This window comes from Delphinapterus leucas, chromosome 13 (assembly GCF_059928025.1).
Source record: "Delphinapterus leucas isolate spDelLeu-1000000601 "Yukka" chromosome 13, BTC_Dleu_Yukka2, whole genome shotgun sequence".
NCBI lineage: Eukaryota > Metazoa > Chordata > Mammalia > Artiodactyla > Monodontidae > Delphinapterus > Delphinapterus leucas.
Genome location: NC_143141.1, coordinates 24,017,679 through 24,040,977, shown reverse-complemented (window position 1 = coordinate 24,040,977; position 23,299 = coordinate 24,017,679).

The window sequence follows — 23,299 nt, the reverse complement described above, 5'->3', positions numbered from 1 at the left end:
AGTAACTTCCACCAGTACTAATTGCTAACAGTTTTTGAGTGGTGTCTCTGGGCCACCCATCTTTATAAATACTTGATGTGATCAACTCAATGTTCACAAGAGTTCTATGATTTGGTTGCTAATGTGATTTTCATTTAAAAGATGGTAAAACTGAGGCACATGGGTGAACTGACTTGAACAAGGTCACATACTGAACATGGCTCTCAAACCTTGGTGTTTACTACCTCAAGCAGTGCACTCTGTCTTCAGGAAAAAAAAAAAACCTGTATAATATCTGTAACACAAGAAGCTAGAGTTGGTGCTAGTGAATAATTCAAATAATCACAAAGAAGTTTTCAGAGAAGCATCCAGGGCAACTCTTGGTGGCATTCTATACTCCACTCTGCATTGCCTTTGTTTCTCTTTCCTTTACTTCTCTGTCTTTACCTTCTTCTTGCCTCCTATCTTTCCTCTCATTTCCTTTTTGTTTCTCTTTTCCCTTTATTCTTGCATGCCTCTCCATTTCCACTCTTCCCTCCCATTGCCTTGCCTATTTTAACAAAACTTGGTCTTTCTCTGGCACCTAAATGTTAAAATAAACTAGGTTCATTTCTTAGTCAGAATGGCAGTTCAAATCATCAGGAACAGAAGGAATGTATGAAATATTAATTAAGGCTATTCGTGGGATTTAATGAAATGTTAAATACAAAATCAAACTTTATTTTTCCAAGTGCTAATGTCTTGAAGCAACAATATAGCCAATTTCATAATTTTTGTTATGTAATCAGTTGAATCTTAAAGCCTATACTTTAAAAACACAGAAAAAGCAGGTTTTAATTTATATTCATATCATATAGAGATATGAAGCTTTTTTAAAAGGAATAGTTTGTTTTTATAAGGGCTTTTGTTTGAAAATATGAAATGCTGATATTTAAAAGTAATAGTTTCTTTGAAAATACTTTTTAAAAGTGGACAAATTGATTCATTCTCTAAGGAATTATGACAGTAAGGGAAAATGTATACTCGTTGTTTTACATGCAACAATCCTAAATGTGTAACATATTCTATACATTTTTTACAAAAAATATGTACAGTACTTAACACAAAAAGCTGAGCTGGCCTGATACTTTCATAAATGGATGCATTGGTGGATGAGTGAAATAAGATTTTGTCTTAGAGGAAATACTGGCTTTTTATTAGGTCAACTGAGAATTTGTAGTATGCAAAGAATTGGTATTATTCTAAAAGATGTTTAAATACTCTTTCTAGAGATATACAAGTTATTTATTCCTAGGGAAATTATTTCCGATTTCTATGACTAATTGAGAGCAATGCACAACATGCTTGTCCTAAACTTACATATAGAGAGAGTTAAGACTGGAAGCTTATGCTTGTAAATTCAAAGTGCTCTTCTAACTCTGTCTTCTATATGGACAAAAGTAAATCCTCAGAAATAAGAAAACAAAGGACTCTATTTCTCATGGCAATTTTCTCTGTAAATAACCCTCTCACAAGTCAAAAACAAAGCATTCTCTTGGCATTTCAGAAATTTAGCTGAAATCAGGATGTGATTCTTCCTGCCTAAAGCTATCCAGGATAACTGAAGAATTGGGAGAGATTAATTGCCTTCTTCATTCTTTGCAGGGAATAGAATGTGCTGGGGACAGACTATATTGAAATTCACATGAAACTGACACAGAGAAATGTCTTCTTTTGATGTGTACAGCACTCTAATTAATGTTATAAAGAGGTCTGAACAAAGATATCAAATGAAGCATCCTGTAGCACTGCTTAAGAAATGACTCATATTTCTTTGAGGGTTGCTCATAATCACCAACTAGTTTCAGGCACAGTGGGGCTATAAAGTATGTATTTCAATTAATTGCCATAAAAAGAGGCAGATGAAGGTCATTAACCTCTCCATAGGACTTGAAGGATCATTCTGCTACCTTGGTTTCATAAACTGTCATTGCTACTTAAGGAACTCCTCTTCATTAAAATGACTAAATGTACCCTGAAAAAAACAAAAATATTTTTCTCAAATGATTCTACCATGTTCTTCTTATTCCCAATCAGATGCAGAACCAGAGAAAAAAAATACTGATAAGTAAAATGAAGGGATTAATTTAGAAGATATTTAAGGTTCACTTTGACTTATTCTATGTTTTCTGTGAATACAATTTTTTTTTTCCTGTTTGGAGTAGTTGACAGTGATAATATAACTGAAGTGATGAAATTAATTAGATGAATTTGGAATTTGAGATGTCCCTTAAAGGAAGTTCATTTGTTACTGAAAAAAACACTAATATTTTTGTTAAGGTGGTATATTCAATGTCCTTTAACACCTCGCTCCTAGTAGTCTAGTCCACACCACCTAGGAGCTTGTTGGAAATGCAAAATCTCAGGTCTCACCCCAGACTTAGTGAATCTGAGTCAGCATTTCAACAAGGCCTCTAGATGTTTCATATGCATGTTCAAGTTTGTGACACACTGCTTTAGCAGATCAATTGTTTCATAGCAATCATCTACCAGAATGGTGATGGTATTTATACTGGATGACCCCAATGTTTCCATCATGCCTAGATCAAAAAAAAAAGAAAAAGCAAAAAAGAAAAAAATATTTTTAGATTCCAGAGAAGTGGTCGTCTGGACCAGCAGCAGCAGCATGACCTGTTAACTTGTTAGAAACACAAATAATTGTACCCCTCTCCAGACCTACTGAATCAAACCTATGGGTTCAGGGCCCAGGAACCTGTGTTTGAACAGGCCCTACAGGGGATTCTGAGGCACAATGTGACTATGAATGGGAATGGGAGCTGAAGACTCATCAAATTTAGGTAATCAGGATGAAAAGCAGTTAACTGGAGTTACCAAATAAGAAGAAAACAAAAGTTCCAAAAAGAGGCTGAGAGTAAAAGGAAATATTTCCAAAAACAGTGCCACGTTTTAAAGGATTAGTAACATAATATATGTAGAATGGACTATGTTTGTTATATTTTCTTCAACTCCATAAATTGTCCTTCAAAACTCATAAAATACTAGCTCCTTTACAGAACCCATTTCTCCCAAACAGTATTGTTTTCTGTTCTGAACTCTCATCCCCATTATCTGTACAAAGGACCCTGTGGGATTGCTTCAAATATAAAATTTCTAGAGGGTAGATATTTGGTGTTATATCTCTGTAGCCCCCAGGCATCTAGCACTATACCTGGGATAGAGTTGGTGTATAATATGTGTTTTCTATTTATTTGTTAATGTTTTGTTTTAGGATTAAAAGGCCTATTTATTTTCCTGGTTTAGAAGTCATCCTATATTTTTTTTAAGATGAATAACTACCTGTAAAATACACTGAAGTCCACTGATTAAAAATAAGCTATGTTAAGAATTTCTCCTTTTATATATTAAGCATTAAAAAAACCGACCTATAGATGTATCACAAAAAAAGATGTATAGGTACCACTAGATTAATATTTCTGAAAAAGAATCCCAGTTTCTTCAGTTAAGATGTTATTCAGATAAATAACATATACTGCATTAATTTATGCATTGCAATCTATGCAGACTGAAGATTATAATGGAAACATATTTAAGGTCAGGAGAAAGCTTTCATATACATGTCAAATGAAAAATGGAGATCAGAAATTACTATATTTCCATTAAAATAAATCTAGCACATATGCCTATGCATAGATGTATGAGTGTTGTGTTTTTCATTGGGTGATGAATTTAAGCTGATTTTTTTGCTCTTCTTTTATAATCACATAATATGAATAAATGCCATCTTTTAGAAATTATTTATTTTATGTAATTTCATTTATTTATGTTGTATTTATTATTGGGCACCCCTCATTTTGAAATGATAAATGTAATGTTCTCTTCATTTCATGCTTGAAGAGCTTCCTATAATCTTATTAATATCGTAATTCCACATCTGAATAACTTCTTAAAATACCAGTAACTGTGTTGGCCAGTAATTTTGTGAAGACTGAATTTCTTTCCATGTAATTTTTTATTTACTCATTCACAAAAATAAAATACTAAGACAGTTAAGTAAATATGCCTTAAAGAAAACTGCTCAGCACAGCATGTAGTGAAATGCTTTAATTGTGAAATCAATTATTTTGCACAAAATTAATTCAATTCACATAGAAGTTCACAATAACTTAGTGGCAGACTGCACTGTAGGATGCATTGTAGCAATTTGGGTCTTTGTATTCTATCCCCTCCTAATCCCTTATAGGCAGTGTTCTCTTGTTGTTTACAATATGACTATATCAACATTCAATTAATTCTGCAGTTGAAAATAAACTATCTAGATGTTAGTCCTCCAAAGATTTCTTGCTACATGCATTCTTGAAGAAGAATGTAAGAAAGTAAAAACAACTATTTGAAAATTCTGATCTTGTGTTTACATTGGCCTATATATTTTGAATAGTCTGCATAAAATTTAAGAATAAGAACTTTTTAAATATTTGAATAGCTGTATTGTAATTAGAAGAATCTTTTCTCAAATGTCTGGCTACAGTTTTCTTTCTGAAGTTAAGCATGTGGTAAAATTAATAATTTGAAGGATTAAGCAAAATAGAGCATCAATTTCTAATTATGTGCTTTATAATATCAATAGTATTTTTTAAGTGGCTCAAGAAAACTTCTAATAAAGCCAAATTTCATGAGAGTGAATTTTGGTTGAAAACCAAATAGTCCATATCATATTTTAGAAGCAGATCATCACTACCACCTTTTGTATGGTAATCCAGGAAGGGTCTTTTTTTTTTTTTTTTTTTTTGCGGTATGTGGGCCTCTCACTGTTGTGGCCTCTCCCGTTGCAGAGCACAGGCTCCGGATGCGCAGGCTCAAAGGCCATGGCTCACAGAACCAGATGCTCCGCGGCATGTGGGATCTGCCTGGACCGGCACGAACTCGTGTCCCCTGCATCGGCAGGCGGACTCTCAACCACTGCGCCACCAGGGAAGCCCATGGATCCTTTTTTATTTAATTTAGAATGTGTTTCTATTTTCTACTAATAATTTTAATTATATCTATATAACATATATTATTATTAATCTTTTTTCATAAAAACATATAACTAGAGTAAATGGTTTATGGTATATATTAAAATATTAAAGTAAAAAATATTTTTTTTACCCTCTCAGATTTATATAATTGAGTTGCTGCAAATACCTGGTAGAAAATAAAATTGATTTTGATGTACGAGAAGTTTAACAATTCTATATTTAAACTGTTAGCAGGGCTTGAATCAATCATGTTCTTCAATTTATTTATAATGAAGGACATTAAAATGCAAAGACCAGCCATATAGAAATCTATAAATTTAGATGAGGAAGAAAAAATATTGTCTGTTGGTCAAGCAGAAACAAAATGAACCATGAGTAGAAATATCTTCAACAAGGGTTAATCAGTGACAGTGCACTTGACTGATTTCTGAGCAATATGCACTTTAGCTGAATGATACCTAGCTGCTCCTATCTCTTTAATAGTTTGTGAGTCCAGAAAACATAAGCTATATGAGTATCTTGGCAAGCTATATCTTCAACCCTCACCTCAAATTCAACTTCATCTGGGAAACCTGTCATGATTGATTGGAAAAGAAGTACAAAGTTTTTCCTATTCATAGAGCGATAAAGAAAGCTTCTAGCTTATTTTCCAAAATGAAACATGAACCATTAATAAGCTACACTTAACTTTTTCCAAGTGATCAATTTTCCTTAGATTATAAGTTTGAAAATGGCAGAGAGTATATTGATTGTGAATATTTATAACACGTGGGGAAAAAATCAAGAAAATACAAATTATAAATGAGTACATTGATTGTCTGGTTTCCAAACATCTCTAACCCTTTCTTAGCAGTATTTGTATAATATTTTCATTTCTATCATAGGTTTCATTGTCATAACATTCTAAGAATAAAAATTAGTCGGAATTAAATTTAATGAAAACTTTGAAAATTTCTCATGTAACTCTTTTAATCCTTACGGGAGTTGTCTGATTCAATTTTCCTTTACCTTTTCTCCACTCTATCCTACAGAGGAGCAAAATAACAAGAGACCTCAGAGCAGAGAGGTAATTTAGTTTTAAAAGTATCTACGGGAGGTACAGATGAATTCAGACAGTTTCTATCACTTTGATTCCTGCTCTCTAAGTGGCCCCCTTTCAATTTCTTTATCTTGTGTCAACAGGCTGTATGATTTCTGCAAAGGAATACATTTTCTTTGTTGACAAAATAAAAATAGCTTGCTTAAAGAATGCAGAGGGAACAGGATTTTCATATTGTTTCCCTTGCTGTTTTTCTTCATGCTAATAGCATCACAGTGAAGCCATTCTAGTCAGCAAGTTCCTGACACTTTGATTGGCTGAACACAGTGAAAGCTTGCTGGGGAGCAAATTTGACTGTCACTTCTTTTTTATTTCCTTCCATGGCCAGGTGACTTGGAGACCACAAAGGCATATGGAAGGGAAATACATATGAGTGCTCTGGGGAAAATTCCCATCTTGTTATCCACAGCAGGAGAAAGATAACATGTGGCCAGGGAAAGGAAAAACAGTATCCATGCTATAAAGAAAGCAGTGAGCTGTCAGGTGGCCAATGATATTTCTAATAGAAAAGAGAGAAGAGTGTGGAAAATAAAAATGATTTGGAAAACATGATGGTTGGGTAGAGAAAGATGGCTCCAGAGATAAAGAGTGAACAACTGGTATAAGGAGATTTGATTTGCACTAATAATATATAACTTGCCATTATTGGCAATTTTCAGCCCATGCTGATCTTTTATCTCTTTGGATTATTCCTGTGTTGACGTATGCAGCCTGCTCTGCATAATCTCACCAATGTCAACAATTCCAGCATTTAAGGTCAACAGGCAGGAAGCCCATTATCTATTGAGTTCAACACAGAATATTTAATGATTAGGTGTTGAGTTGAAAATAGAGAGTGGGGGTTTAAAACATGGAACAGGAAAAAGGAAAGGAATCTTTTATGGAGTGAATAGGAAAATTTAGTACTTTGGTTAAATTTAACAAAGATGGCCTATTTTGTGAAAATTAAAAGAGTTACAGGGAAAAGTCTGTGTTTCAGTGGAAAATTATGCATTTCCCAGAGTATACTTTTCCAGGTTATCTATTCCTTATCCCACAGGAGTTATTTTACAACTATGTAAAATGATTCTTACCTATAGACAACAAAGACAGTCTTTCAGATGGAGGTTCAGTTGACTTCTTTTCCTCTCCATGGAAAAAAAAAACACTTTCTCTTTGTAAAATCATTTCACAAGTTCTTTATATAAATTTTGTGCTTGTTTAACTTCTTTGAACAAGTTTTAACATCTGTCTAGAATCTTCATTATGAGTTAAATAAAATCTTTAACACATGTTCATTTTGCCTGTATGAGGTTCATGATTTTACCATATAAAAATTATTTTTTAACAGAGTTCATATGTGTAAAAATAATCAGAACCTTGTCTGGTATAAGGAGAGGTGAATAAATGTTGCAGTTGTTGCTATTATTTTTTATGAGCTAGCATTCTTGATTCTATGTGATGGGCACAGTCATGATTAGAACTGAAGAAGGTCAGAGCGTAGTGAGATAATCAATTAAATAAATAGTTCCAGTACAGTGTGTTAAGAAATGTAATTAAGGTAAATGTAAGTTCCTGTAGAAATGTGGATAGAACAGCAATTGACTCTGCCTTAAGTTCAAGAGAAAAATGGGTTTGGGCTAGGGCAACATTTGAGAGTTAGTTTAGAAACGGAGTTAGCCAATCACATTATTGTACCTAGCTATCCTTGATAAATAACTATAATCAGACATTGTGATATTAAACACAGAATCAGGACAAAGGCAATGAGTGAAAAAGCTCTCTTTCACTCAATCAGAAATAAAATGAATTTGAACACTAGGTCACATTTACTAGAACTAGGAAGTGAGCAAAAATACTAAGTGTTCTCTATTTAACTGTGTAGATTTAGGAGTAGCTGAGATTAATCACAGCAAAAAAACATAAAAGACATAATTTAAAAATAAGTGCTAGGAAGCTTACAAAGTGAGGTTAAGTTTAGATAAAAAGTTAAGGCCAACTTTTTTTAAGGGTAATTACATAAGAAGGAAATCACATAAGGAGGAAATCACATAAGAAAAAAGTAATAATACAAATATGAAGCACTGTGTCTCTGTTCAATGTCCTCATATACAATTATATCATTGTAACCTTTGAAAGAAGATCCTGTGAATTCATGTGAAGAAGAGAATATTAAATGTTTTATTATAGTTGAGGACTCTTAAACATAGGTTTTTATGCTAAGATCTGTGATAATAATGCTAAATGCTTTTATGTATATGGAGCTTATGGTCTCAAAAATATTTTCTGTATACAATATTTCCTTTAAATCCCTAACCACTATTAAAAAGGAAATTTTATTTTTCACATCTTCAAGATGAGAAAGCTAAGTCAGAGAAATAAATGCTGTTATACCAAGTTAAACAGCAAATACACCTTGCTTTTCTGGTTCTGCATTCTGTGCTTTTTCTACTGCAAGCTGCTTCTCAGTATAAATGGAAACTTTTGCTCTGGAGATGCTTTGGGGTCATAGAGTTCAGAGTTGAGGACCCATTAGGAGTAAGGATAGGAGCTTTGTCCCTAATTCCTAACTTCTTTAAATTCCAGAAGAAGGGTGGGACAGAGATGGCAGAGGAACCAATTAGGTTATCCTTCTGTCTTGTCCCACCCTCAGACCATGATACCTAGAGGCAATAAAGAAGAATTGCATGTTATAATCTTTTATCCCAACACTGTTATAGTTAGTTTACTTTTTGCCTTCTAAAAGAAATGCATTTTCGTTTTTAAAAAATGACACAGCATTTTGTTTTAGTTTACAGAAAACATGTAAAGATCAAGGCCAATCCTAACAACCACTACATAACCGTACTGGTTTCAATAATGTTACTGTTTTACAAAGAAAACTGTGTAGTATAAGCCTATAGCTTTCTTGTTTATCTTCCTTGTATAGGACCAAGAATGCCAACTTGTTCTCAAATTCAGTTTGGGACATTGTTAGATGATGCATGCCTGGGGTATTGACTAATTTATCAACTTGCAGAACCACCATCTAGGATTTGTCAGGCTGTGCCCTTCAGAAATTGCCCAGACAAACAAATGAGGGAAATCAATTCCAACACACGCTCCACTCACACTTTCTTCCCCATGGGGAGCACCTGCCTGGAGTTGGACTGCAATTATTTGGAGGAGATGCTCACTGTTATTTTATTCACACTGTGATTCTGTACGTGCTAGCCGATGTAGTGATGAAAGGGAATACAAATAGCAGGGAAGACACTGGAAAGGTGGTCAAGGAGGTGAGGTTTGCCTTTAGAAACCCCTGCTTCTGTTTCCCAAATCCCTTCTGTAGCTCAAAAGTCTCTTGTCCTCATCACTCACTTCCATTCTAGTGCCCTCTCCCTCTTCCAATAACACTCATCTTCAAAGAGTAACTCAAAAAGCATGAGCCGTCTAATAATCCTTCTTTGGAAGGGCTTCTCCATTGCTAAATAAATCACTAAAGAGGGAAATTCTAAAAGTTAATGGGATTTAGTTTTTAAGCTTCAGTGACATTCTAACTTTATACAATTTTTTTTTTATTTATTTTAGTTTAGTGAGAACTTAAATTTCAGGAGGGGTTTATGATATCTCCTTTATGGTTTCCATGCACCATTCATGCTTGAATATGAGTCACAGTCATGAAGAAAGAGTGTTGATCTGGAATAACCAAATTCTAGGTTCCCAAGCCTATTGTTAAATGTTTCAATGTCATAGAGCTCAAGGGCATGATCTCTTTCCATTTTTTAATGTGCTTCTCTTCTTAGAAACCTGATTTGGGCAATTACACCTTCTGATTGGACCCCAGAGAGGATCATGGTAATCAATAAATACTGTGCTACTAAAATGGCAGGGCATGTTTCTTTATCTTACTCTAAATATGGGAAAAAACAAAAAACAAAACAAAAAAACTCTCCAAAGTTCTTTTCTCAGCTACTTGGTAAGCCCGTTTGATGTTACAATGACAAAGAGATAATTTACCAGGGGTATAATTTGTTGGCTATTACTCTGATGGCCTCAGAGGACACAGAATCAATATTCCCTTGCATCTGCTGAGTTCCCTGAAGTAATGCAGGGCTACCTCTTCTCAAGTCAAAATTGGAATCAGAGAATGATAGAACCAGAGTCCATTAGAGCTGCAAGTGATCAAGGGAAGGATCTTGCCAAAACCCTGTTACAGCTAAGATATGTGGAAAGGGCTTCACAAAACACCTTCTAAACCTCTATGGTAATCATTTCAACAATTCTAGAAGTCAGTGTTAGGAGGCATTATCTACTTGAGGAAACAAAGCTCCTTGCCCAAGTCTATCCATGCTCTTTAATAAGTTAGAAAATCAAGAGAAAGGCTTCTGATTACAAAATTGGAATATAAGACTCTTAGCTGATTGTTAAATAATTTATCAGCAAATTTAGAAAAGAAGTAAATGAGAGTATCATATAGACACCAAGATACCATAAAGAAGACAAAGGGTTCAGGAACTTAGGGCCTCTACTTCAATATAAATATTCAATAGAGCAATAAATCCAATCCTACCAGACATGTAGGAAAATACAGTAAGACACAGTGGATACTTCTGAATTGTATACAAAGTTTTTTTAAATTGTGAGGATCAGCTAAAGACACAATTGCAGTGACTTTTATGTTCTTATATGGAGAAATGCCGTAATGCAAATTGGTGAGAGAATCAGCTACGCAGAGTTACACATTCTATGGATACACAACAGAAAGGAACTTCAGGTTTCAGAGCTGTATTTATTTATTTTGCCAAAAAATTTTGTCATAGAGAATCAAGTCAAAACATTGTAATAAGTTAGTTTCCAATATGAAACTTTAAAATCCCAGAGAATTCTTGGGGAAAAGCAAAAAAATTAAAACCAAACAAAAACTTCTTAACTAGCTTAGCTTATCACTCACTCATGTTTCTGTATCAGATCTGGGTCATAAATTTTATTACATTCCAGTTTTCTCTATTATAGTGTTCTATTTCAGAAAGAAAGTCAGCTCTTGTTTATCTAAGCACATAAACCTAGAGGCAGGCAGAATACATAAAATACAAATGTCCATATTTAATAAAAGGGTTTTTTTCTGGTCATAAAACAAAGAACTTGCAGGCGAAGAAAAGAAGATCAGATATGTGGTTTTTGATATTATACTCCACCTATATGTAGTATTAGTTTGCCTCAGCATTTTAAAAATGTATATTAAATCATCTCAGAAAGAAAAAAATATCCATAACAACACCCTCTTTCTGGGCAAGAAGGAAGTCACTTTATACATTAAATTAAATACTAAGCCCCAGAGATCAGGAATATATAGAAATTCTGCCAAGTGGCATAGAATGCTAATGTTCAACTCCAGGAAACATTTATTTGGCATATAGTCTGTACAAAACACTTGTTAGTAACCATGGCTGATTTAAAAGTAGAAAGACATATATCCATACTTTAAGAACTTAGAGTATAGTAAGAAAGACGTGTGTGTGTGTGTCTGTGTGTGCGTGTGTGTGTACATGTGTGTGTGTGTGATGTCACAAGGTAAGCTTTTCTATGTCTTCTAGTAGCTATCAGAGAACAGAGTATTCCAGGCAAGAAAAACTGCCTTATGAGTAGAAATATTGATGCCGTGAATGGTCACTCTTCTGCTGAATTCTTGATGGAGACACTCTACAGATCTCTGGAATTCTCTCTTTCTCCTTTTTAGTATTTTTTTTCCTGTAAGTGCCAGTAGTTACAGACACTCATCTCTGCTTCTCAATTCAGGGGGTCACCTGGGGTCTCCCTGGGTACCCCCTCGCTGAACTGTGCCCTGGAAACTCATTCAAGGCAGTAAGCCAGAGCAATCACAGGGTTCACCATGTTTGTCTCCATATCTCAGGGATCACTGTCTTGCATTGCTTGATGTCTACTATCTCGAAAACCATTGTTTTATATATCTTGTCTGAGTTTTTATTTGTTCTGAGTGGGAGGGTGAAACCTATCTCTGTCACTCCATCTTGATGGAAAGTAGAAGTCTTCATTGATTCTATACTCTCTTAGAAGAAATTACTCATTTGTCAGTGAAGAAACCAAAGCTTTATCAATATTAAATAACTTCCTGAATTTCACCCAGAACATGGAAATATGAGTTAGTATTCACACTCAAGTTTTTAAGAAAGTAGGGTGCAGGGTCCTATATAATGAAGTGAATGGCTTATGCCATTTAGTTTCAGGGAAATTGCTCTCCCCTTGTTATGCTTCATATTTGTTCATCTTTCCTCGACTCTTCCCACTATCAGAGTACTTAGATACAAACAATATGCTTTATTCTCAAAGCCTGCTTTCTTTCTGGGAGTCTAAAATCTTGATCATGGTGATTTTTTTCTGTATGTCATAGGCTTAGTTTTCCATTTTTTTTATAGTTTCTTACTTATTTGGGTATTTTATTCTTTATTTTTCTTAATCATCTATAATGCACACTCACTGACTTTTCATAATATTTTCTGTCTACATAACTAGTATATATGTACATTGTTTTTGAAAGAAACAATACATAAACTCATAAAGAAAAGAATCACCTAATATCCAATCGAGAGTTGTCCTTTTCTTTATCTCTTGATGCATACACATACTTTATGCTTTTTTAAAATTTGCAAAATTACTGTTGACATTATTTTGGCACACTTTTTTATTTTCCTGAAAAGTAAAAAACTGTATTTTGAAGGCCATTACCAAATTTCTAGAGTTGGTACAGAATGATTTTGGAATCTACCATTATGTTCATCAGTGATGTGGAATGTTGCATGGCCAGGACTTTTCTTGCAACACATTTAGTCAGGAAACTCAAAAATGCTATGTATTACTGAGAATTTTCTGCTGGAAGTTTTTTTATGTTCAACACAGAAAATAGATGGTAATCTTCTTATTTTAAAGAATGTTTTCTTCCATTTCTTTCCCATTTTAGCAGAGACAGTAAAGAATTCAAATTACATAATATCTCTGTCCTCTAGACCAGCTGTGTTTTGTTTGTTAAATGTTTCAAGTGATTTTCAAACAGCTGGGCTTTCTCAGCCATATTTTACCCCAATTATATTCCTCCATGATCTCAGAGCTATTTGAAATGATTTTCCCCTTCATTCAATACACATGTTTACAGTAAAAAAATTGGAAAATGGAGAAAAAAGTGATGAAGAAAATCAGTCAACTGTAATTGTACTAACCAGTGATAAATAACGTAAACATCTTTTTATCACTAGTAATTTTTCTATACACATACACAGAAGTGCAATCCTATTGTACATATTGTTTTATACAATTTATCCGACATACTATAGCTCTAACAGTTTCCAATTTTGTTACATATTCTTCTAGAGTATGAACATTAATATTTGCAATTCATTGCTACTACTCTACAAACCACCTTCCTTTCCAAGGTCTCCCCCTGTCAGTTATGCCAACTTCATACCTCAATTTCTCAGGCCTAAACCATGGACTCTTCCATGACTCTTCCCTTTCACAACCCACATCCACTCATTTTTGTAACTTTACCTCAAAAAAATCCATAATCTACACACTTCCCACCCTCCTTAGTCAGGCAAGTTTTTATTTTTCCTTTTCTAGTCGACAACAGAAGGCTCCCCTCTTCTGCTTTACCACTCCTACCATTGGTTAAATAGGTCAGACCATGTACTTGTCTGCTTAGAATCCACCAGTGCCCTTCATTGCACAGGTAGTAAAACCTCAAATACATGCTTTGGCCTACAAGAACCTGTATGACTGTCCTGTGGCTCCTTTTTGATCAATCTTTATCCTTCTCCCCTCTCTCACTGGACTCCAGCCACAGCTGTTTTCTTAAGGACGCTTGAACATGCTATACTTCCTTCTGAGACCCTTTGCACTTTCCATTTGCTCTGGCTTTAAGATCTTTCCCCAGACCCTCATGGCTCCTTTTCTCACCTCATGTTCCTATTCAAATGTTATCACCTCAGATACCAACCTATAAAAAATCACCTGTGACTTGCTGTTCTACATTTTGCTTTATATTTCTTCACAGCGTTTATCACCAGCTGATATGTTATACATTTATGTACTTGTTTTACTTACTTTCTATATCCTTCATTAGAATGTAAGCGGAATGAAGATAGTGACATCGTCAGTTTTTGTTCATTGCTATATACCCACCACCTTCAAAGTGAGTGACACACAACAGTCACTCATAAATTGATTAAACCATTTTCTTATAACTGAAGTTTTTATTTTCTCTTATAGACAATGATTTTCATCCTTAATTATAACTTAACAGTAAACCCTAAGAAGTAAATTACATCATTTAGATGTTAACATTTTGCAAAACGTTTCTTAATAACAGGTTTTCCTAATTTATGATTCCACTAATAGTGTATGAGAATGCCTATATTCCTATAACCTATGAATGCTGAGTTTTATCATTTTTTTCCCTTATATTTTCCATTTACTTGTGAGATAAGGTATTGTTTTTGCATTTTAGGTATTACTAATGAAACTGCTTTGAGATCATTTATGTAAACAGCCTGCTACACAGTGAGCTATCAGTACAGGTTAGTGATTCAAAAAATATATATATATATTTATAAATGGTTGTTTTTCTAAAAAGTCTTAAAATCTAAAGAAATTGTATTCCAAATATAAAAGACAGGTTTTCAGCCTGTTGCAACAACTTGCTTACTGAGTTTCTCATCATTTTCACTAAAATACTTAAGTCCCTGCTTCAGTAGGATCATTGGTGCCTTGATAAAAACTGTGCTTTGAGATCAATGGATAAACCACATTACAAAAGCATGCTGATTAGGCATGAATGTGTTTTCTCAAGGAACTAAAATCCAGGAGGCTTATTTCTAGTTATTATTCAATATTACAAACTCCCTCTTAGCATTTATGAATACTTGGGGTTATTTTGAGAGATACTGCACTATTTCACTAGTGTGGTATTATTGTAATCTTTTGTTAAAATACTAGGAACTAGATCAACTGAAAATAAATCAGGAGATATTTGGACATGATTCATTTGAGAGAGATATGGAAATGAAAAGTCCTTCTTATTTGGACAAAGTCCTCCAACCATCCTACCCCCACCTTAGCCCCATCCTTTCTTTAATGTGCCAGCCACAGACCTTGAAATTTCCACATTTAGAAGCATTTCTTTCTGTTACGGCTTTGATCCAAAAGACTATTATCAACATGCTTGAATAGAGTTCCTGACACCTTGTAAGCAACCCCAAATTTTCTTGAGTATTCACGAATCTATGTTATTAAAGAAAACCAAACATCAGCACTTCATAACCCCTTAGCCCACATATTTTATCTAATTTCATAGTTGTCACAAAGCAGCTTGCAGAAGCTTGAAGCCCTAAAGACAGATGAATAGACATTTTGAAGAGTGAAAGATAAATGAGGGCAAAACAAAATGGCTGGGGTCTCTTTGGCTTCTAAAAGGCAGCAAATGGACACTGACTACTTGAAAGGAGGGCCGCAGGCCACATGAAAGCCCAAGGGAACAGCCACGCCATCACATATCTCTACATTGTGAGTTTATTTAAGTGTGAGTTTATTTATTTCCCTTCTACCTGAAGGGAAAATCCATTCCTTCGTGGCTATCATTTTAGCTAGGGTTGTCTGCCTTTGTTTCTGCAATGTCTATATCTGGTAGATGAATTCGTTTATGTCAGAAATCAACATAAGAAAACTGAACACCAACAGAACTGACTTCATGTGTGTCTGACCTGTGTCCTCCACACTTAGAAGGACCTCATGCTTGCTCTTTTAATTAATTGTTGAACAAAGCCCTCACATTTTCATTTTACTGATCCTAAACACGAAGGAGGCAGAGAATTAGAATCCAAATTCTCAGTGGTTGAAAGTAAGCCTTCATTTGATTTGGAAGGTAGGAAATTGCAGGGATACAGGTGGAAAAAAAATCACACACACACACACAGAGAAAAAACTGTATGTTTTTCTACCTTGATCTTATTCATTGTTTTTATTACATAATAAGTTTACTCCTTTACTTTTCTTATGTTAATCTCCCATTTTCCTTACTCCCATTATACTAAATATGTTTCATAAGAATTATATTTCAAACACTGACCTTTTTTTCCTAATAGCAATAAAACATTAAAATAACTTATACACCTTTTGATAAAAGGAGTTATTTGAACTTCATAAAGCACTAAGAAAAATTTATAGTGTAACTGAATAATAAACACAGCTAGTAGAAGTCTTTGAGGTCTGGAAGGAGGAATGAAACAATGTATACTTCCTCCCATTTCATATATCTAATCCAATTTTCAGATCTAGGATCCATTCTAATCACTTAAACACCACATAAACTTCTTTGACATTTAATTATATTATGTGTATGCTTGGTACTATAGAAAGACCGACAGAATGAAAACTTCATTGAGTGTTTTCCTGGCTGCCAACCAATGAAATGCTCTGTGAGAATGGACAGTGGTTAACAAATGCCTGGCCTGGCAGTAAATTCTCCAGTCTTAAGAGGGTTTTGGAAAGGCCTGAGAGAGGCAGCTTGCTAAACTGTGGTTTAAATTGACTGGGGATACTTGTTAGGATTGAAATGAGATCTAATAGGCTCGCACAAGCTTGATAAGAGCCTGTTTCACCAAGAGACACTTAATTCAGAGTAATTATTGGTTTTCAATTATAGTTGGGTTGCCTCCAGCCCCAGTGTTTTCCTATGAAGGAGACATGAAGAAGCTCTTTTGCAATAAGGCAGCCTTTTTGAGCCTAGGCTGAAGGTGGGATAAATATTTAAACTGAAATGGTGCATTTACTGCATTTCTGCATTAAAATAGGCTTTTTCCAAGGTCAGATTTAGAGAAAGTTTGCATATGTTTTTGCTAAAAAAATACTCATATCCATTAAAAGAGGAATATGTGTACATAGCTCATGAGGAAAGGTGTGCTTGTTTATAGGAACTATTTTTCTTTACTTAAATCATGAATGGTATAATCTTGCTTCTGTCAGATGAGGCCAATCTCTCATCAGCTGTTTCATCAGATGTCTTTCATCAACCCTGGGCTTGCCTGACTTTCCCTCATTTCAGGGGAATATGAAAGCCCTGGGTCTGTCTCAAGACATGAAATCCCCAAGACATAGAGTATGAAAATATCTATTAATATTTTGTTCTTTTTAATTTCTCATATTCTTTCCATTAAAAATACATAATTTATGTGTTTTAGCTGTAAACTACTCATTTATGTGAGCAGTAGAATAAATAATCCCAGGCAGCAAAAAATAATTAAGTAGTCCAAGTTAGCTTTTTGCACATTTCTTTCCTTTTGAATTTCAGATTAGGTTTGGTTGACAAGCTTTAGATTTTATTACCTCTGCAGTGATAGCAGGGGGCAGATGAGAAGAGAGGGGTGTTATGTTTTAAATAAACTTTTTTAAAGAATAGTTTTGGATTTACAAAAAATTTAGAAGAATTTTTACCAAAAAGATAGTATAGAGGGTTCCCATATTCTGCACAGTCTCTTTCCCCTATTCTTAACATCTTACATTAGTGAATCCTTGGTATTACATTGTCACAGTTAATTGGCATAATATTATTCACTAAAGTCCATTCAGATTTCCTTATTTTTTACCTGATGTCATTTTCCTGTTCCAGAACCCTGCATTACATTTAGTGTTTATGTCTCCTTAGCCTCCTCTGGGCTGTAGCAATGTCTCAAACTTTTCTTGTTTTTAACGACTTTGACAGTTTTGAGGCGTACTGGTAGGGTATTTTGTAGCATGCCCTAAACTGGGATTTGTCTGATATTTTTCTCATGATTATACTGGAATTATGGGGTTTTCAAAGGAGTATCACAGAGGGAAAGTGCCATTCTCATCAAATTTATCAAGAATACATAGTATCAACATAACTTATCACTGGTGATACTAATCTTGATCCCCTGTTTTATGCAGTGTTTTTTGGATTTATACACCATAAAGTTACTCCTTACTCCCACCCCTTTTCCATATTGTATTTTGCGGAAGGAAATCACTATGCATGGCAACACTTAAGGAATAGGAAGTTATGATCTTTCTTCTTGAGGAGGAGCGTCTATGTAAGTTATTTGGAATTCTGCACTGGACATTTTTCTGTTCCCTCTTATCTCTTAATCAATCACGCATTAATATTGGTATGACTCATGGGTATTTATTTTACACTTTGGCTTACAATCTATGATGTTTATTTTGTTGTTTAAATTGTTCCAGCTTTGGTCATTGGGAGCTCTCCAGTTGGCTATTTTTATCCCTCTGACATGGGTATATATTTTTTAATAACATAATAATGATAAAAATAGTGAAAAGGCTTACAAATCCGAAGAAATGCAAATTTATCATTCCTCTGGTCAAAGCTCAAGCAGAGGTTTTGGTGAAAAAGATGCTTTTCAACTTTTGCTCACTCTTTACATCAACTCTTACTGGTTTTTTTTTTTTGGTTTTTTGTTTTTGTTTTTGTTTTTAACATCTTTATTGGAGTATAACTGCTTTACAATGGTGTGTTAGTTTCTGCTTTATAACAAAGTGAATCAGTTATACATATACATATATCCCCATATCTCTTCCCTCTTGTGTCTCCCTCCCTCCCACCCTCCCTATCCCACCCTTCTAGGTGGTCACAAAGCACGGAGCTGATCTCTCTGTGCTATGGGGCTGCTTCCCACTAGCTATCTATTTTACATTTGGTAGCATATATATGTCCATGCCACTCTCTCACTTTGTCCCATCTTACCCTTCCCCCTCCCCATATCCTCAAGTCCGTTCTCTAGTAGGTCTGTGTCTTCATTCCCGTCTTCCCCTAGGTTCTTCATAACCATTTTGTTTGCTTGTTTTTTAGATTACATAAATATATGTTAGCATACGGTATTTGTTTTTCTCTTTCTACTTACTTCACTCTGAATGACAGACTCTAGGCCCACCCACCTCACTACAAATAGCTCAATTTCATTTCTTTCTGGTTTTAAAATGATCCCCAAGCAATGATAATTGGAGGTAACACCTCCAATTATTTCATATATGTTTCTCCACAAATAATGAGAATATTGTGAGAGAATACTATCTCACCTATTATAAGAATATTAACAAATTCCAGGACCTATCCATAGATCCTAGGTTGAAAAAATAGTATATTTACCGTGTAAATAAAACACAAATGAGGAATAAGCAATCCCTATAATGTACACTGTCTCTAAGTCAGATGTAGGGAATGTCTGGTGTTGACATCACCAAGTGTTTTTCTTTTTTAATTTTTATTGGAGCATATTTGATTAATAATGTTGTGTTAATTTCAAGTGTACAGCAAAGTGATTCAGAAGACCTAAACAGACTTTTCTCTGAAGAACACATACAGATGGCCAAGAGTCACATGAAAATATGCTCAACACCAAGTGGTTTTTATGGTGTGAGTTAGTGGCAGGTGGAAATATAAAGTGGGTTAAATGTGTCCTTGAAAGCAACTCTTCTCTCTTCTTTCCTGCTTCATTTTTCTCCCATTTCAGCAGAAAATTCCTCACCCCAGAGCACTTAGTGATTTCTGGCTGCCAATTTGACCCTACCTGTCATAGACAAAAGCATCTTGTAAACCAAATAACAGAGCACACAATAAATCACCTAATGCTTTGACTTATTACTTAATGCAATTCCATTTGGCAGACATTTATGGAGTAGCAATTTTATGCTAAACAGGGGCATTGTGGAAAATAGCACAGCCTAGCGAGTGAGGCAGATACATACGTAATCGTGATTCAGTGAGATCAGAGACATTTAGTACATATGCCTCCCTAAGATTTCATTTTTACCAATGGAATTTATGCATGTCTTTTTAAATTATTTTTCTATAGAGAGGAAAATGCTTATTTCAGGTGAATCATTAATTGTAGAATTTTAGGCCTTAGTTAGAGGGTGTGATGATATGGAATTAAAAATGGGCATTCCCTTCATCTCACAAATGAAACCTAGAAAACTGACTATAGGTATTGTTTTAGTTACATGGGATTAATCTTTTAAACACCTCTTCATATTCTCACACACGTGCATATTTATCATTGTATCCCTAGTACTCAGCACAGAACCTGATAATACATGTTTATAATAGGTATATATGCAATAAATATTTTTTGTTCATATAACTTTTTTGTTTCTTTTTATTTCACTTGGACATTAAAAATAGAGTGTATTTTTTTAGAGAAGTTATAAGTTCACAACAAAACAGAGCAGAAAGTGCAGTTCCCAGATACCCTTGCCCCTACAAATGTAGAGCCTCCCCCACTATTAAAATTCATTTGAGAATGAGAGGGAGAAAGGAAGAGAATTCGAGAGGGAGGGAACAGGCTGAAAGCAATGGTGAGTGCCAGGAGTAGGCATGGTTGTTTCTAGCATAAATGAGCAAGCAGTCTCAATAGCCTGTTAATTCTTTCTGATGTATAGTGGGCAATGATATTTCATGGGTAATATGGGATCAGATTGGAAGTTCAGGTTAGGTTGTTGCTGAGGTGGAGGTTATATAAATGTACCAAAGTCGACATGACTATTATAGAAGTAAAAGACATGAGGATTGAGGCCGTGTAAAATGGAGTTGGGGTCAGGATGTAGAAGAAGGAGCAATTAACTAACATTTATCAAATTACAATACTGAGAATTGGAATGAGTAATACCTTGTTTAATCCTCACAAGAATGGAAGAGGTTAAGTAACTTATCCAAGGTTGCACAGCTAGTAAGTTTATGAAATCACATTTTGTTATTCCATTCTTGACACTAGGAGTTCTGGGGAGCAGTTAGAATTGTAGCCAAAGAGTAAGGCTATGCCCATAACATATCTACTCAAGTCCTCAGCAACATTCTTGGAAAACCTCCTTTAGTATCATTTTAAAATGCAAAGTGCTTTAAAATACTACTGTATGCTTAAATACTCTTTGAACAAGAGACATTTTTTAATAATCCTATCAAATTTGCATTAATGAATCTGGGCTTCAGAGTAATATCATCTTGCTTCAGATATTCCAGTTTTATACATTTCATGTGAAATGATTGGTTTTCCTCTGCAGAAAAAAAGAGCTGTCATATTTATAATAGAGTATATCATCATTCATAAAACATAATCATGTTCGACATAACACTACAGGGTTTTATGCTCTCTTAAACTCTGAATGAATGAAAATCCAGAGCAAGTTCTTTAAAAAGTTAAGGATACAGATAGCAATAGAAGCATGGACATTGTGGTTTGTAGCCTTTGGTCAAGGAAAGGAAAAAAATAAAAGCTACAGTGCATTATCCTTTGTAATATATATTTAAGCTGATGATATATTTCATGACCCCTAAAGATACTTTTCAATTTAAAAAATAATAAGACAAAAAGTAAATTAACTTTTTAATGGAAATATTTTCTTTAAACTTATGTTAAAAACATAGTGTTTTATTGATTTGTGTGTTCCTTTAGTAAGTGAAAATTACAGTAGAATTTACTTACTAGGACATAACTTCATATAATATCAAATTTCTACTTTAAAAACTCAGAAAAAAATACATGAAAACTATGATCTCCTCAGAGCCATGACCCATTGTATTACTGAACATGAAGTCTGAACTGAAACAGTCTCTCAAATTCCTCAGCTAGAATGAGCAAATGCTAAGATGTAAAATGTATTGTAGAGTGAAAGGAAAGCGGTAACCAATCCTCCCTTTCTCAGTTCCTCACAAATAAAATACTGATACGTTTCAAATGTGCCCAATTCAATTAATATTTAAGGTCATTAAGGACATAGCCTTGAACATGAAAGTTCACTCATGTATCACCACACCCACACCTGCAGACAGCTCTCTATCAGACAGATTATTGTCCACATATGTTTCCTAAGAGTATCATTTTTAAAAAGCTGGTTAATCCCTCCTCAAAAAAATAAAGAGACAAAAATCACATACACTACATAAAATTAAGTCATTTACATTAAATATTAGTGAAACAAGTAAAAATAATGTTGTCCTAAATAATTGTTGACATGGTTATGAAACAAAGCAAATAATAGAACAGTTTTTGAAATACAAAAAATGCAATAATATTCTATTTAAAATTCCATATTATTTTATCAAAAAGTGATAAAATAAAATTATTAGTCTATTTTTATAGACTAAATAAAGCTAAACATATTACTTTATAATATGGGAATAAAGGTAATCAGTAATAATAATAGCCAGTATTTATTGCTGTCTCATACCATATGTGCATTACTTCATTTAATCTTCATTCAATAAAACCACCTGAGGTAGATAGTAATATTTTCTTTATTATACAAATGAGAAAGCTGAACCATAGAAAAGTTACATTATTTGCTTGAGGTTATAAAAACAGTATGTATACATCCTAAATCAAAAGGCATAAATAGCAAATCAAATGTCATCCTCAATGTAGCAAAACAGAGCTATGGAAACTAAGAAAGAACAATGAAGCATTTTGTAATTAAAGTAAAAACTGATCAATTGGGCCTGGAAAGCAAAGCAACAAGCAAACTGTATCTTAACATTCTGTTGATAGGTGAGGTACTTAAACATTGATAGATATCACTTCATAACATTAAAAATATTACTATTACTATTTCAAGAAAATAATGGGAAAAATTGAAAATCAAAGACTTTGCCACACGACAGTGATACTTTCATAATTTTCCACTCTCAAAACTGTGATTCACTTTCTAGATTGCTATTCTCAGCCTACCACTGCCATTAAACCTTCAATTTAGAAAATAAATAATATCAGGTAGAACTTGCTCAGATCCAGCCATCCCAACTAAAATTTAATTTTCATGTGCAACCATCCTTTTTTCCTTCCTCCAATTTTAGTAACCTCCATGTGAAAGGCCAATCTATCAACTTTCTGCTTTTTCAGGAATTCCAAACCATCAGTATACCCACTCTGTGATCTGAATCTTCAACTTCTCTATCTCCTTGGCACGTATTAATAGTGCCCATTTTAGCAACAATGGCAACCACAAGAAAAACTTCTGAATCCACATGCCTTTCCAGGTACACATCTCACAGTTCTCTTGCCCTTTAGTAGAACGTCTTAAGCAAAAAAAACAAAGGAAACTTAACATACTCTACTTCTCTTATTCTCATTGTATTTAAATCAGGCTTTTGTTCATGCCACAACAATGAAATTGCTTTTTAATTGTTACCAAGTTTAATTGGTGCTTTTAAAGT